Consider the following 16,636-nt stretch of genomic DNA (forward strand, 5'->3'; position numbering starts at 1 on the left):
TCTACAAATGGTGGTGTAAGTCTAGATTGTGTGAGCTCAGCCAATTATGATTATTTCAATAAAAAGAGCTTCACAAACCTTTTAAGAGAGAAGATGGTGGGGAAAGGGATAATGCTATCAGATCTGGGCTACCAAACTCCAGGCATCTACTCAATGGAATCAAAAAGATACAGAAAATTAAAACAAATTTATTAATTATATCTTGGATAATTTATATTTCGTAGACCAAAATGTGTAGTTTCTGTTCTTGTTCGTGGCTGTGTTCATACAATTTGTTTAATCTGACTTTGTATTAACCTACTTAAATAACTTGAATCACAATCATATTGGTTTGCACAACATGGAGAGCCACAACAATTCTAACCCAGGTTAATACTTAGTGAGCTTGGGAGGTAATGTGAATGCAATAAGTGAGTTGGCAAAGCATGTTGTATGAACCCATCTAGTGTCTAACAGGGCTTCATTAGATTTTGCTGTGATCTTTTGAGTCCTAATTAGATTCAGCTTTGCTCAGTTCCTTGAGATCTGCTAAAATTGGTTGTCATCTAATGTGCACGTGAACTGTGGAAAAAAGAAAATGGACATCATAGAAGTGAGAAAGAGGTGAGCCAACCAAGAGCAACTTGATCAAAGATTCCCGAAAACATAGAACAAACAACAGGTAAAGAATTTAAAATTCAATATATCAAACTTCAGCAAACAGAGGGTTAAATGCCCGTTCTCTAAAATTGGTGATCTCAATCAGTGACACGCATAACTCAGGTGGGACTCAGGCAGTTATCAAAGTGAGACATGGAGTAAATCAATAAAATTAAGTCTTTAAAACTTAGGTAAATGAACAATATTGAGATAGACGGTAGTTTTGGCTGGGCTTGCCAATCTCAAAAGCTGAGTAGATTAGATTATTCAAAGAAGACAAGAAAATTCATGGGCTAGGCTAAGAAATTGAAAAAGAACCCAGAAGACGTCAATGGCACCACTTCCATATTGCTACAAGAATGTGTCCGCGAAGTCACCAGGAGTTGATCATTACCAGAAGAGTTCTTTAGTGGAGAGAATTCCTCAGACAGCATAAAAAAGCTCATTTACCATGGGTTGCAACAGAGATTTGTGTGGTAAAACTTTGACCAGCCCTACCCCCCCCCCCCCCACATTCCTGAGGTTAAATGTGGCTTGAAAAAAAGCTTTCGGAATTACAATTGAGGAAAATAACTTTTTAAATGAGAAGCAAAAAATAAGATTTTACAGAATTACAAATAAAGTGCTTTTCTGTGTAAGCTTTTGAATGCCTTTTCCAAGAACAATAATGTTTTTCAGGTTCAGATCTGGAAATGAATCGTATTTTATTTTATTTTTATTTTATTTATTTGTCAAGAACATATTGGGTAATATATTGTATATAAGTAAAAGCATGAATTGAATACATAAAATAGATACAAATATAGGAAACATTAGGACAGAGACCGTAGGCACGCTGGTGCTCTTATGCACGCCCTTTACTTAAATGACATATAGCAATGAAACATGATGTTAAGACTAAAAATATTGCATGTCTATGTCCATGTATGGTTTTTTTTTAACATCAGGCTTTGGACAACAATGCAGGGAGATTTGCTGCTAAGTACCATGCACTACAAACTGTTAATCAGAGCCTCAACATCTATAATTAACTGTGTCTTTCAATGATAATATGAGCTTTGCATAATATTGATTTTCCCCAGATGTAATAATTTATCAATATATTGCACACCATTTTTTCCATATAGTAAGGACATGCACGCAAACATTCAGTACAAAACTAATTGGATTTCACCTCAAAGTTCATTAAAACATTGCTCTTTGCAAAAAGTTAGATGTGGAATTTCAAGCAAACAAGGACTTTCACTGTTTGAGTTCCACAAAGGATTTATCTCTGATATCTATCTTCCTAAATCTAGACCAACAGTGTCCAACATTGGAACTTTAAGACTTGTGGACTTCAGCTCCCAGAATTCTCCAACCAGCATGGCTGGCTGGGGAATTCTGGGAGTTGAACTCCACAGGACTTTCACCTTTTGAGTTCCACAAAGGACTTATCTATAACATTGATCTCACTAAGTCTAGACCAGGAGTGTCCAACCTTGGATCTTTAAGACTTGTGGACTTCAGCTCCCAGAATTCTCCAACCAGCATGGCTGCCTGGGGAATTCTGGGGTTTGAAGTCCATAGATCTTAAAATTACCAAGGTTGGACACCGCTAGTCTAGAAGATATGAGCACCTGTAATGAAATGTGGGAATGAACTTGGGGGAAAAGGGGGAAGAGAAGGAAAGAGATTTAGGAAACGCCTTCCAAAGTTTCTTTCTCTGCATAGAAAGCAATTAGACAAGAGAGGCAGGAGCCCCCTGTGACTCAACAGACAGAGGAAGAAACTTAGGAAGGATTCACGCTAATGGATCAAGCAGTTAAATTGGTGATGGGAAGTCTGTACTTTCAAACCTATAACATTCTGTTAATCTTACAATAAAGAAAAAAATGTTCCTCTAGCTGGGTTTCCTGCCTGGTTTACCCAGCACCCAAAACTTTCATAGCTGATAATTATACTTAAAACTATAAGGTGAGTGTCATCGTTCCGAGTAATGAACTCTGGGAAGTCAGAACTCTAACATTTTCTTCAGGTACAAGAAATCTTTTATTGAGTACATCATATCTGTCAGATCTGGAAGCCATCTTTTACATTTGGGCCTTCAGGCCTGCCACATTTTTTACTGTAGAAGAATGGGAGAGAAGATTGTATAGAGTATGGGTGATATATAGTCAAAATAATATTCTTTTCTCAGAGAGTCAAGACCACCTTGCCCTGCACCTGTGATGAGGTGATTGGGAGGCATCTCCACTTCTGGATGCTGCCTGATTGGATCATGTGATGGACATGTGGGTGCTGGGCAGGGACTTGAACTTTCTTTTGGGTGGGGAAAACCTGGAAACTTTCAGATTTGGGTTTTCCCAGATGTGCCAATATGACATCTCTAATAAAATGGAACTTTGAGGAAACTCAAGCCTCGGAGTCTTCTTTCGTTAGGGGTGTTACTTGGAATCCTGACAATATCAGCACTTAGAAAGGTGAAGCTAGCTCTAAATTATTCCCGTGCTTAGGGATAGTTAAAAGAGTGAGACCTCCCCACCCCACTACCCCTTTCAGTTCACATGGGCCAATCAGTCCAGATGTAGGTTCCCACTCTATTTTGACAAGTGTCCATTGACATAACCTTGGTTGTCACGCCAGCTGGTAGATGTTATGGCTAGCCAGCTGAGGCACCACATTCCTGAGCGCCCCCCCCCCCCCGCTCTCTCCTTCCCTCCCCTCGAATGGCAGCCAAGAAATGAAGCAGAAGTAAGTATGGCTTCAAGTCAAGTCGTTTTGCAGATTGACAGTGAGCCTATTACAACTGCAAACTTAAAAGAAGCTTGTAGCCACTCAGACATTCTTTTAAACTGGTGGTCCAGGGTACTTAAGACTGGGCTGCAAATAATTTAAGCTGTGGAGGATTTTCTGCAGTTTTAAAAATTTGCTGTGTGTGTGTGTGTGTCCATTGTTTGATCTCTCCATTTGGCCATTTTCATCAGTCAATAATTTTCAAATATATTTCTTCATTAACCAGATCTCTCTAACATGGTCCTCCCGGATGGATGTTCTTTTTTATTATTATTAAAAAAAAGGGGGAGATAACAACAATAACAGTCACCTTCAAACACAGTTACAAATTAGTGATAAAAAGGTCTGGCTAGTGAATTGCAAACAGGCAACATCCAAGTATTTAATCACTCCAGCTATGAAACCTGGCATTTAATCTATGGAAATTAACCTCCTTATTGGAATCCAACTGGGTACATAAATGTCACCAGTGCTTTAAAAGGCCACACAATTGCCAAGGTCACAACAGTGTAAGTAAATCTGATGTATTATCTTAGGCATAAGCATCAAGACCAATTCCCATGTGACTTTGGTTCTTGTCCTTTAAAGATCATCTTTAGGATTTGGAACGAAGGTTTCCGCGTTAATTTTATGGGTGCATATTTTTCTTTCTTGTTATTAGTTAAGTTTCTTAATCAGAACAAGATTCTCTTAATGCTTCACCGTGAGATGTAAAATAAAGCAGGACTAGTACTCATAGTACAGATATAAGAATAAATAGGTAAGGGGAAATTTTTTTAAAAAAACAAAACAATGCCAGTAGGCAAGCTTGCAATTGAACCTACTGAATAGATTGATAGATTCAATGATCGATTCATTGAGTCATTCATTCATTATTGTGTTATAAACTCCCGGATTCAACTAAAATAATTCCTGGCAATCATTTATCCCATTCTTTATTATGAACAGTATTCTGGATTGGAATCAGAATTCACAGAGTCATAATGAGGGGCTCTCATGAAGAGCATAGAAAAGCCTATCAAGAGCCTGCCACAAAGAAGAGGAGGTCAACTTATTTTCCACAAGACAAGAAACAATGGATGGAAACTAATCAAGGAGAGAAGCAACCTGGAATTAAGGAGAAACTTCCTAACAGTGAGAACAATTAACCAGTGGAACAGCTTGCCACCAGAAGTTGCGGCTGTTCCATCACTGGAGGGTTTTAAGAAAAGACTGTACAGCCACTTGTCTGGAATGGTGTAGGGCAGGGGTGTCAAACTCGTGTTGTCACGGCAGTGTCATGTGACATACCATGACTTTTCCCTTCGCTACCAGGCATGAGCGTGGCCAGCGCGTGATGCATGGGCCATGAGTTTGACACTCTTGGTATAGGGTCTCCTGCAGTGGTGGGATTCAAGTAATTTAACAACCGGTTCTCTGCCCTAATGATTTCTTCCAACCACCAATTTGCCATACTGCTCAGAAAGTTAACAACCAATTTGCCAAATTGCTCAGAAAGTTAACAACCGGTTCTCCCAAAGTGGTGCAAACTGGCTGAATCCCACCACTGGTCTCCTGCTTGAGCAGAGGGTTGGACTAAAAGACCTCCAAGGTCCCTTCCAGCTCTATTCTGATTGATCAGGATTGAAAGGGGCATTTGGACCACTGTCTCTAACTCTTACTCAGAGCTGACTAACATTAAAGCATTGTTGACAATAGGTTAACTTCTGATTAAGCTCATGAAGAGGAGCTCACTACTTCAATGGTAAGCAGTTCCACCATGGAACTGTCATTACTGCCACAATTTTTTTTTCCTGAAGTTCAACTGGAATCTACCACTTTATATTAAACCATTTTTATTCCATATCTTGCATTCCAGAATGAAAGGGGGTCCTTATACTGCAGTGTTGGGATTGGCACCGAGTGCCAAAACGGGAGAACGCTGTGTACACTGGAAACCAGGAAAACAGATGATTTGGTTTCCAGTGCGTGCATGCACGCCGGCTACCTGGTCTTCCGGTTTCTGGCGCGCATTTGCACACAAGACCAATTGTCTGGTGCGCATGTGCCAGCTCCGCCTTGCCTTTTGGGGGTCCTCGCACCTCCCTGCCAACCCCCCTTGTCCCCGTTGGGATGGCGGGATATCTCCACCGACCACCCAGTTCCACAGCCCTGGACAGGGAAAGTTGGGTGGGAAATGCCACCTCCCTGCACGGGAAAGCCAGAGCTCCTTCCCCGCCTCGGAGGAAAGGGGCGCTGGGGTTCCTGGGGCTCAGCTTGGGGTGCCAGCAGTTAGGAGAGCCAGTGCAGCCCTCCCTGCTATCCCTCGGCGGTGCCTTCCCACTTCCCAGCCAGCCCGGGACTTATCTGAAATAGTATAGGTTCTCCTGCTTGAAGTTGAGCAGGGGGCTGGACTAGAAGACCTCCAAGGTCCCTTCCAACTCATTCATTCTATTGTATTCTTTTTTTTTTTAATTTGATTTATATGCCGCCCTTCTCCGGAGACTCAGGGCGGCTTACAATGCATTAAGCAATTCTATTGTCAGGGTTCCAAGTAATACACCCATAGCAAACAAAATTCCAAGGCAGGTAGATTCCTCAAAGTATAGTTTTATTGGATATATCATATTGACATAGTTCTGGTGAAAACCAACTCTGAAGTTTCCCGTGGTTTTCACCTAATTAAAAGTAAAAGTTTTTCCCCTTCCCCAAACAATCAGTCACAGGGTCCAATCAAGGTGCCATCCGGTCACCTGGTAACGTCACTCCTCCTCACTCTGACCAGGTGTTAGAATGTCCTTGGTTCCCAGGGGAAAGTAGTTTATTTTGGCTACAAAACCCCAGCTATCTCTATTCCCCCCTCCCTATCCCTCAGCTCCAGTGTGGTAACACTGAAGCCTCAAAATGGCTTCAGTCAGGTCAGCTTCAGGGTTGACATCTATACTTCTGTCTATCCAGGACATGGCACATAAGCGATCCTTGAGCAGAGTCCGCAGAATTGTCTGGGACACTATTCATTCTCCTCATGACCTGTTTTCCTGGTTACCTTCTGGGAAGAAGCAGAACATCCAGATTCAGCTGCAGTTTTGTTCCATATACCGATAGCATCAACCTAGTAAACTCTCAAGTTTCCTCTTTCTGCTATGTACATTCAAAATGGACAGTGATTAGTGTGTGTGTGTGTGTGTGTGTGTTTTGCAGGTTTTTATTTATGTAGATAGCATGTGTATATGTGTGTCATGTATGTGTTTGGATAGATACACACTTTCTCGAGTGCAGGCAACAGAATTTCATTTGTAATGTGGACCAGTGTTCTCGCAGTAAAAAAAAATGACAATAAAGTTATCCTATCTTATCTGATCTGATCTGATCTGATCTGATCTTATCATCTTCTTATCAGGGATGAAATCTACTTACCTTCCCAACCGGTTTGGAAGTGTGCGCGTGTCACATGCGCAGAGGGTAAAAAACAGGTTACTTCCTGGTTAAAACCAGGAAGTAACGACGACCGGGTGGATGGGCGGAGCCTCACACCGCCATCGCTACCGGTTCTCCGAACCACCGGCCACCATCGCTACTACTTCGGCTGAATCAATCCGAACCGGGACCATTTCACCCCTGTTTCTTATCATCTATGAAGAAATAAACCAACGTGCAATGGTTTCATTCCTTCTTACAGACCTATCTGCCCACACGCTCATCCTACTCTATCTTTTGGGAGCAAGTGACATTATGCCAAGTGCAGAATAGGAGTAAGAGCGAGTAAGTCAAAGAAATTAAAAATACCAGAGGAGAAAAAGGAAAGGAAAGGTAGCTAAAGCTAGCCTAAACTAACACAATTTATTCTATTCTCCATAGCTTTCTAGGTGTTTCTTTTTTTTTTTTTCCAAACCTTTGAGTTTGGTTGAGTTTATGCCATTCCCCCTTACAGTTTCCTACATTGCCTTTGGTCCTTTAAACGTCTCTCACCTCTCTTCTGGAGGATTTCATCCCCTCCGTGCAACCAGGAGGCCCAGCACCGGATCCATCCCAGTCAAAGCACCAAGAGCTTTGCCAGCTCCTTCTGCATCTCTCTCGCCTTTGTCAGCTCAGAGACCGTCCGCTTGTCGTTTGCTGACGAGACGTGCTTTCTATACAGATTTCTACAGGCGCAGAAATCCCATTTATATATTCCAAAGGCGAATCAAGTAGAAATTGCCACATCCGAAATGACAAATATTGGAAGGCCAGTCTTTTTGATTAACATAATTTGCTTCTCCGAATTTATTTATTTATTTTAACCTCCAGTTCACTTCCTTTCCCCCCCCCCTTTTCCTTCTGTTTTCAAGAGGGCATGGGGGGGGGTTGAGAAAGGGGTGGGCAAATCTCTTTTGACATGAAACGCTAATGCTACCTCTGCTGTGACCTTCTACTGGCCCTTTGCATCCTCACCTTTTTCTCTTCACGGCCTCTTCGGCAAATAAAAAAAAACCCTTTCCAGCGGCGGCCACTGGTCAGCGCCAAGTCTCTCCTGGCTCTCTGCCAAATCCCTGGGGGCTTCAGAGGAAATAAAAAGGGTCCTTTCTTATGACACACATTTAAATTTAGCACTAAGCAAAGTGGGAGGTGGGGAGATGGAGGGAAATATGTAAAATGTCAACGTCTGACAGGCAGAAAATTAGAATTCATTCCCCTGGGAATTAAATGGACTTTTCTGCTTCTAGTCACTAACTGTGACAAGGTTAACATTTCTCAGCTTAATGACTGAGGACATTAACTGTGCATGGAAATAAAGGATAAAATTAGGAAGGGGTATTTGGTTAAGTGTTCGATGACAAGGGTGGCAACAGAACTAGGCTAATTTCAGGACAACTAGGACCTGCTCTCACAGAAAGGCTAAGTAAAGGATTGAATTTAGAGGACACCAATGAGGTACTGATCCGTTGCAGCTAAGAGTCATTCCATGATGAGAACCAAACTACAGGTAGTCCTCAATTTACAACCACAATTGATCCCAGAATTTCTGTGGCTAGGCAGGACATTGTTAAGTGAATTTTGCCCCATTTTACGAGCATTCTTGCCACCGTTGTTAAGTAATATAAAGAACAGTTGGTAGAATTGGGTATGCCTACTTTAATGAAAAGAAGGACTATTAGTACAGTTTTACAAAGCCTTAGTAAGACCACAGTTGGAATACCGCATCCAGTTTTGGTCACAACATTATAAAAAAGATATTGAGACTTTGGAAAGAGTTCAGAAAAGAGCAGCAAAGATGATTAGGGAGCTGGAAGCTAAAACTTATGAAGAACAGTTGCAGGGATTGGGTATGTCTAGTCTAGTGAAAAGAAGGACTAGGGGTGACATGATAGCAGTGTTCCAATATCTAAGAGGTTGCCACAAAGAAGAGGGGGTGTTGACCTATTTTCCAAAGCACCTGAAGGCAAGACAAGAAGCAATGGATGGAAACTAACCAAGGAGAGAAGCAACCTAGAACGAAGGAGAAATTTCCTGACAGATAGAACAATTCTCTTCAGATGGAACAACTTGCCTACAGAAGTTGTGAACGCTCTAACACTGGACATTTTTAAGAAGAGATTAGATAACCATCTGTCTGAAGTGGTGTAGGATTTCCTGTCTAAGCAGTGGGTTGGACTAGAAGACCTCCAAGATCCCTTCCAACTCTGTTAATCTGTTCTGTTATTCTGTGAATCACTGCAGTTGTTAAGTTAGGAACACGATTGTAAAGGAAATCTGGCTTCCCATTGACTTTGCTTGCCACAAGGGTGCAAAAAATGATAGAATAGAAGTTGGAAGAGACCTTGGAGGTCTTCTAGTCCAACTCCCTGCCTAGGCAGGAAACCCTACACCACTTCAGACAAATGCGTATCCAACATTGTCTTAAAAACTTCCAGTTAGGGTTGCCAGGTCTGCTTCCAAAAAATAGCAGACAAGCGGGGGGGGGGGGGGGTTAAGTAGTAAAAAAATAAAAAAAAATTTTACAATTAAACTATATATCTTCTTACAAACATTTTAACACGTATTAAAATAATCACTTCAAAACTTTACTTAAAATTCAAAACATCAAATATATTATAATAATATGTAAAATATTAAATTACATTTTAATTTCATCATAAAGCTTTTGAATAAAAATAATGTCCACTATTTTGTGAAAAAAAATAGTGAACATAATGTGAAAAAAGCGGACTGTCCGCTCAAATAGTGGACACCTGGCAACACTACTTCCAGTGTTGGAGCATTCAAAATTTCTGGAAGCAAGTTGTTCCACTGATAAATAGTTCTAACTGTCAGGAAATTTCTCCTTAGTTCTAAGTTGCTTCTCTCCTTGATTAGTTTCCACCCGTTGCTTCTTGTCCTACCTTCAGGTGCTTTGGAGAGTAGTATCCTGGGATCACATGACCCCGGGATACTGCATCTGTCCTAAATATGAATCAGTTGCCAAGCGTCTGAATTTTGATGACCTTGTTCTGACCCGGCCTTCGCAAGTAGTGATGAGACGTTTACTTGAGAGTAGAACAAACCCCTTTTTATGACAGGGCAGTAACAGTCTTTTATTCACAGGGATAAACAAAAAATCGAACGTAATTAGTTCCAACAAACCTGGGTTAGACCAAGAAATTCAAATTGCTTGCTGTATACTAGAAACGAATGGTTGTCAGTGACAACTGGCCACTCACAAACCCCTCCTATTTATTTCCCAGCCAGGGAGGGGCTGGCTACCGTCTGCGTCTGCCTCTCCCTGATAGCCAGCTTATTGCCTTCCGTTTCTCCTCTCCTCTCCTCTCCTCTCTGCGCATACGCGTACCTGGGATGGGCCCCATCTGTTCCTCCCCCTCACTCAGCTCAGGCCCCAAAGACAGCTGCCTCTCCACCTGGGGGAGGATAGAAGGCCCTGGCTCTGCCTGTGTCTCTGTTTCTGCTTCCTCATCAGAGCCTTCCAAAGGCTCCGAAGTTGGCCCAGGCTCTCCCCTCCACCTCTTCCTCGTCTGACTCCTCTGGCAGCTGACAGGCCACAACAGACGTGACCATGGGGAAGCTGCAATGGTCGTATGAAAAATGTCCATAAGTAACTCTTTTTCAATGCTGTTACAACTTCAAACGGTCACTAAATGAACTGTTGAGGGCTACCTTGTACACCTCGCACAAAACAACTCCGTTCCTCCTGCTCAGCCCTTGACTGGTCTTTGCCTATACCCAAGGAGACTTGCACTGCTCAGATTTGTAGGAGAAGAAGAGCAACTTGTTATCTTTAATTAAATCTCTAGTAGCTAATTTCCCCTCCCAACTGTTTGGAAACATTACCTGTCAGAGCCAGAACTGGCCTCATCTATCTCCCCATCCCAGTATTGTACAACTGGGGGTTGTCTCTATGAAAATGAAAGTGAAAGAAAAACCTGGGAGCTATTTTTTGACTCTTGGGAGGGTGGGGAGCAGGCATTGCTAGAATTAATCCGGGCATGTTTTCCCAAATGTTTCCTTATTTATCTGCTTCTCCCAGGGTAATAAAAAGCAGTAAATTTGCTCTGGTACCTGCTGCACTTGGGAAAGCAGAAGGCAAAGAAGTGTCTTAGCTCTACAATAGCAAATTATTATTTTCGGCACGTTTCTTTCCAGCCAAAGCTCATTTTACAGATAAGATAAATAAGACCAGGAGGCAAGCAAAACCAACTAAACTTGTGAATGTTTGTTGCGGCACAGCAATCTAAAACAATGTCCAGAGTCTCCATGGCGATTCTCAATCATCCAGGCCATGGTTATCCCAAAGGGGCATCTCCAAAAGGCAACTGGAGATGCCCCTTTGGGGTTTTTTTTCCTTGAAAACATTTCGCTTCTCCTCCAAGAACTGAAGAAGCTTCTTGGATGAGAAGAGAAATGTTTTCAAGGAAAAAAAAAAACTCAAGGAAGTCCAGTTGCTTTTTGGAAAAGCACCTTTGGGACAATGTTCGGAGTCCTTCTTTGGGGTTCACTTGGGTATTGGAATCTATAAGGCAGGGGCGTCAAACTCGTTTTCATTGAGGGCCGGATCATGGTTGTGTTTGACTGGGGGGGGCTACGTGGGGGGGGGAGGGCGTGGCCAGGGAGTATGGCCAGCTTGATATCATTCATCAAGGCTCTGTTTTCGGCCACAACAGCCTCCTGCAGCCCTCTGCTAGTGAAAAAGGAACCCGGGAGGGCCGTTTTCACTGACAGAGGGCTGCAGGAGGCTATCGCAGCCAAAAACAGAGCCCGGGAGGCCCACACATGGCCCTACCAAGCTCTGTTTTCACTGACAGAGCCACTGCAGGGTGGTCCTTCACTGTTTCCAGCGTGGGCCCACGTGCCAGATCTGCACCCTGCGGGCCGTATGCAGCCTGAGGGCCTTGAGTTTGACACCCCTGCTCTAAGGGGACCAGTTCAGAGAATCCCCAAATCACACTCCTGACTGGCCCCGCCCATCCCACCCCACCCCACCCCACCCCTCCCAGGAGTCCCGTTTTGGATGCAGGTAAGTGCGGGGTGCGCATGGAGGCTTGGGGAGGGCAAAAACCAGGCCTACCAGAAGTTTGGGAAGGCCGAAAACGAGCCCATTTCCGGCCTCCAGAGGCCCTCTGAACCTGGAGAGGCCATTTTCACCCTCCTAGAGGCCCGAGGAAAACCTTCGGAGCCCTGGGAGGGCAAAAAGCCCCTCCCCCTCACCGTGGTGCAGGAGGCTGACTAGGCCATGCCCACCCAGGCCACGCCCATCCAGCAACCGGGCAGAGAACCCCTGGCTAAAATTTTTGAAGCCCACCCCTGGATAAATCATGATCATAGTCATAAAAATACATTCGTCATAGTCATAAGATACAACACTTAGTGATAGTCATAGGATATTGGATAAGTAAGAGCCTTGGTGGCGCAGCAGACTGAAGTGCTGTTAAGTAGCACCAGCTGCCTGCAATTACTGCAAGTTCAAATCTCACTAGGCTCAAGGTTGACTCAGCCTTCCATCCTTTCGAGGTAGGTAAAATGAGGATCCGGATTGTGGGGGCAATAAGCTGACTTTGTATAAAAAAGAACACCGCTTAGGGGGGGCCGAAAGCCCTACTAAGCAGGTATATACAAAAGTATGAAGGCTATTGCTTAACGCATTGTAAGCCGCCCTGAGTCTCCGGAGAAGAGTAGCATATAAATCGAACCAATAAATAAATAAAATTAATAAATAAGCAATAACATAAACCATAACAGATTCGCTTAACAACTAGTGATTCACATAACAACTGTGGCAAGAAACAACTGTCTCACTTAGCAACAAAAATTGTGGGCCCAATTCTAGTCATAAGTCAAGGACTAACTGTATGCTTCCAAGTTTGCAGCAAAAAAAAAAAAAAGGCAGATTTGTCCTTAGTCAAATATGGAGCTGCTTTCTTCATTGCTTGGAGCAGGAATTTTTCCACCACAGGTCAGATTTAGCAACCCCAATGTATTTTTTATCTGCACCCCTATCTTGATGTTTTTGACCAAAGCTTAGTATCGTTCCCTAGCATGCGCTAATATGTGAGTCTAACATTCAGTTTTAGAGCCCATTAGATTAACTCTCCAAACCAAATCATCTCTTTCTGAACTGAATCCCCGATTCGAATTGGAATCCCTGAATGAATGCAGGCCAGTGGTGGAATTCAATTTTTTTTACTACCAGTTCTGTGGGCAGGGCTTGGTGGGCGTGGCAGGGGAAGGATACTGCAAAATCCTTATCCCCTCCCCACTCTGGAGCCAGCCAAAAGAGGTATTTGCCGGTTCTCTGAACTCCTCAGAATTTCCACTACCGATTCTCCAGAACCTGTCAGAACCTGCTGAATAGCACCTCTAATCCAGGTACCCAGAAGCAGGGTTTTCAAGTCTGTGTCATCTTGAACTGAATTAATCCCATTCAAACTATTATTTGAATTTGAAACTATTTGAATATTTGAACGTGGTGGCTCAGTGGCTAAGACGCTGAGCTTGTCGATCGAAAGGTCGGCAATTCAGCGATTCGAGTCCCTAGTGCCGCGTAATGGGGTGAGCTCCCGTTACTTGTCCCAGCTTCTGCCAACCTAGCAGTTCGAAAGCACATAAAAATACAAGTAGAAAAAATAGGGACCACCTTTGGTGGGAAGGTAACAGCGTTCCGTGCGCCTTTGGCATTGAGTCATGCCGGCCACATGACCACGGAGACATCTTTGGACAGCGCTGGCTCTTCGGCTTTGAAACGGAGATGAGCACCACCCCCTAGAGTCAGGAACGACTAGCACATATGTGCGAGGGGAACCTTTACCTTTACCTTTAAACTATTTGATCTGAATATTCCAAAAGGGGCTTTTTCAAAAGGCAACTGGATTTTTTTGTTTTTCTTGAAAACTTTTTTGCTTTTCATCCAAGAAGCCTCTTCAATTCTGATCAGAGCTGCCTTTTAAGGGGAGGCGGGGAGAAAGAACCTTTTGGAACAACCATGACCTGAATGACTTGAGAGAGAATCTCCATAGGCATTATTTGTTCCAAATAAATGCAACAATTGGATTTGAATGGAACTGACCTCCATTGAATTGAGGACGTGAATGAAATCAACGCTTTGAAATTGAACTGACAATTTGCATCGGGTCAAGGTTGATTCGCCTTACTCTGTTTCATACAGTTAAGTACATTTCTCGGTGGCAGTATGATCTACGTCCTACGTACTTCTCAAATGACTTTTGTAGCTCTGCTTCTCTCCCTAGCCTTGTTACCTTATTTGGTTTCACTGTTATAGCCCACATAAATCACTCACCAGACCCTAATTCCAATATAGTCAAATTATTTCAGGATGTTCGCTCTTTTCCGTAGCCTCCTCCTTTCCAACCCAACCTTGCGATTCTGTTTTGTATCCTCAGCACATTTCAGTCAATTTTGAAATTGCATCTTGCTCAAGGTCACTATGCCTGCTTTTAAATGCTCTTCGGGTCTCAGCACCTGAATCCACACACATCTGATTTATTTATCCTGTTTATTACTCACAAATTAACTCGACACAACCTGGAATTCAGATGTAACATTCCTTTCTCTTTCTCTCCCTCCATCCATCTGGAAGTAGACATGAAAAGCTAATCAGAAGTGACGAACAGAAGCCCCCAAAATCATAACTAACCATTACTCACCTTGGGATGCTCCTACAGAAGTCATCAAGGGGCATTGCAACAATCAGCCAGAAGTATACCTTTGTTAAATGCTGTGAGTGGGTCCCCGGAACCTAGACATTATGAAATTTTTCTATTGTGCAAAAAGAAGACCTATCAGCTCACAAGAGTTCAGTTATATAAGAGTACACAATAATGCTTGGGAGGAAAAAAACATTGCTGATCTTTGAGGTATCACCTTTTGTTTGTCACCATTTCACTATTGCTTCTTCTGTACTTCCTAATTTACCATACTGAAAGCTATTTTCATAAAAGTCTTGTTTTTTTCAGCAAAATTCTAAGAGCTTGGAGGCACCTATGGAATGTACTAAAAATTCCTTAATTCCTTCCTTCCTTCCTTCCTTCCTTCCTTCCTTCCTTCCTTCCTTCCTTCCTCCCTCCCTCTTTCTTTCTTTCTTTCTTTCTTTCCTTTCTTTCCTTTCTTTCTCTTTCTTTTCTTTCTTGCCATTTCTTCCACTTTTTATTTTATTTTCATTTATTAAATTTATATGTCACCCCTTTCAAGAGCGAACAGTGGCTCTGGGCAGCTTATAGGATAATAAAGAGATTATACAAAACAGTTAAACATTAAGAAAGATTAAATAAAGATTAAAAAACCAAGAGGACAAACAACCCAGGGGTGTCGATCTTCTCCCTACTCCCTCAACCACCCCCAGCAGCGAGTGCCCCTACAGGAGCCCTAGATCAGCCGGCAGAGCCAGGAGTTAAGGCTCTACCAGAAGGCCAGAAATGTGGGGACTGACCTCACCTCCAACAGGAAAATATTCCAAAGGGCAGGGACCACAGCAGAAAAAGGCTCTTCTCCTAGATTCCATCAGCCAAAATTCTTTGGCAGACAGCCTCTTTTGTTGGAGAATGATGGGCCAATCCAGTGGTGGAATGCTGCCGGTTTAACAACGGGTTCGGTGAGCGCGCACTTCGTGCTGAAAATGGAGCATTTAGAAGCTCAGCTGCTTACCTTCCAAGTCAGCAATGGTAAGTAGAACAGTGAGGGGGAGAAATCAGCTGTGCCGTGCGATTGAGATGAGCTAGAAAGCAGGAAATAAAGGACAAGATAAGGCGGGGACTGGTGGGCAGGGCCAGCTTATCGTCGGAGCTACTAGTTCGCTCGAACCAGTCCAAACTGGCTGAATTCCACCTCTGGGCCAATCCCATTGGGGCAAGATGGCTCCTCTTTTTTTCCTTATTTGCTGCCAAAACTATCTTCAGAAGGGAATGATAGGATAACCTCGAAGTGTAATGTGACTGATAGCCCAGTTGCTGACTTCTCCATGCTGTATTGACTTGGTTTTATATCAAGTTCTAAATAAACTGACTTTGTATAAAAAAAGAACACCACTTAAGGGGGGCCGAAAGCCCTACTAAGCAGGTATATACAAAAGTATGAAGGCTATTGCTTAACGCATTGTAAGCCGCCCTGAGTCTCCGGAGAAGGGCGGCATATAAATTGAACCAATACATACATACATACATACATACATACATACATACATACATACATACATAAATACTGCTATCATGTCCCCCTTAGTCCCTTGTTTCTCTAGACTAGCCAAACCCAAATCCTGCAACCATTCTTCATATGTTTTTGTCTCCAGGCCTTATAATGATCTTAGTTCCTCTTCTTTGCACTTTTTACCAAAGGCTGAACATCTTTTGTGCAATGTGGTGACCAAAACTGGATGCAGTATTCCAGGTTTGACCTCACCAAGGCTTATAAAGGGATACTAATACTTCATGTGATTTTGATTCTATGCCTCTGTTTATACAACCAAGGATTGTGTTAGCTTCTTTGGCTGCTGCATATTTACAGGACACAAGTAATAGATGAGGAGTGGCTGGAGGTGGGGCATGGATTTGACTTGTCCAGTCCTCCAAAGAATCCAAAGATCTGGCTCACACATCGCACTGAAAGTAGGTTTAGATACACAATTCTTGTGTTCTCGCCACGCTGAACAAATCAAGAGCATATGATCCAGTTTGGTTTCACACTATCTGCTAAAACAAGTGATAGATTCCGCAAACCGGAATCTAAAGGGAGTTTGAAGGCTCTTGCCATAAAATTCGCTCTGATA

This window comes from Pituophis catenifer, unplaced genomic scaffold (genome assembly GCF_029215685.1).
Source record: "Pituophis catenifer annectens isolate HBS135680 unplaced genomic scaffold, rPitCat1.0.hap2 SCAF_3, whole genome shotgun sequence".
In the NCBI taxonomy this organism is placed as follows: domain Eukaryota; kingdom Metazoa; phylum Chordata; class Lepidosauria; order Squamata; family Colubridae; genus Pituophis; species Pituophis catenifer.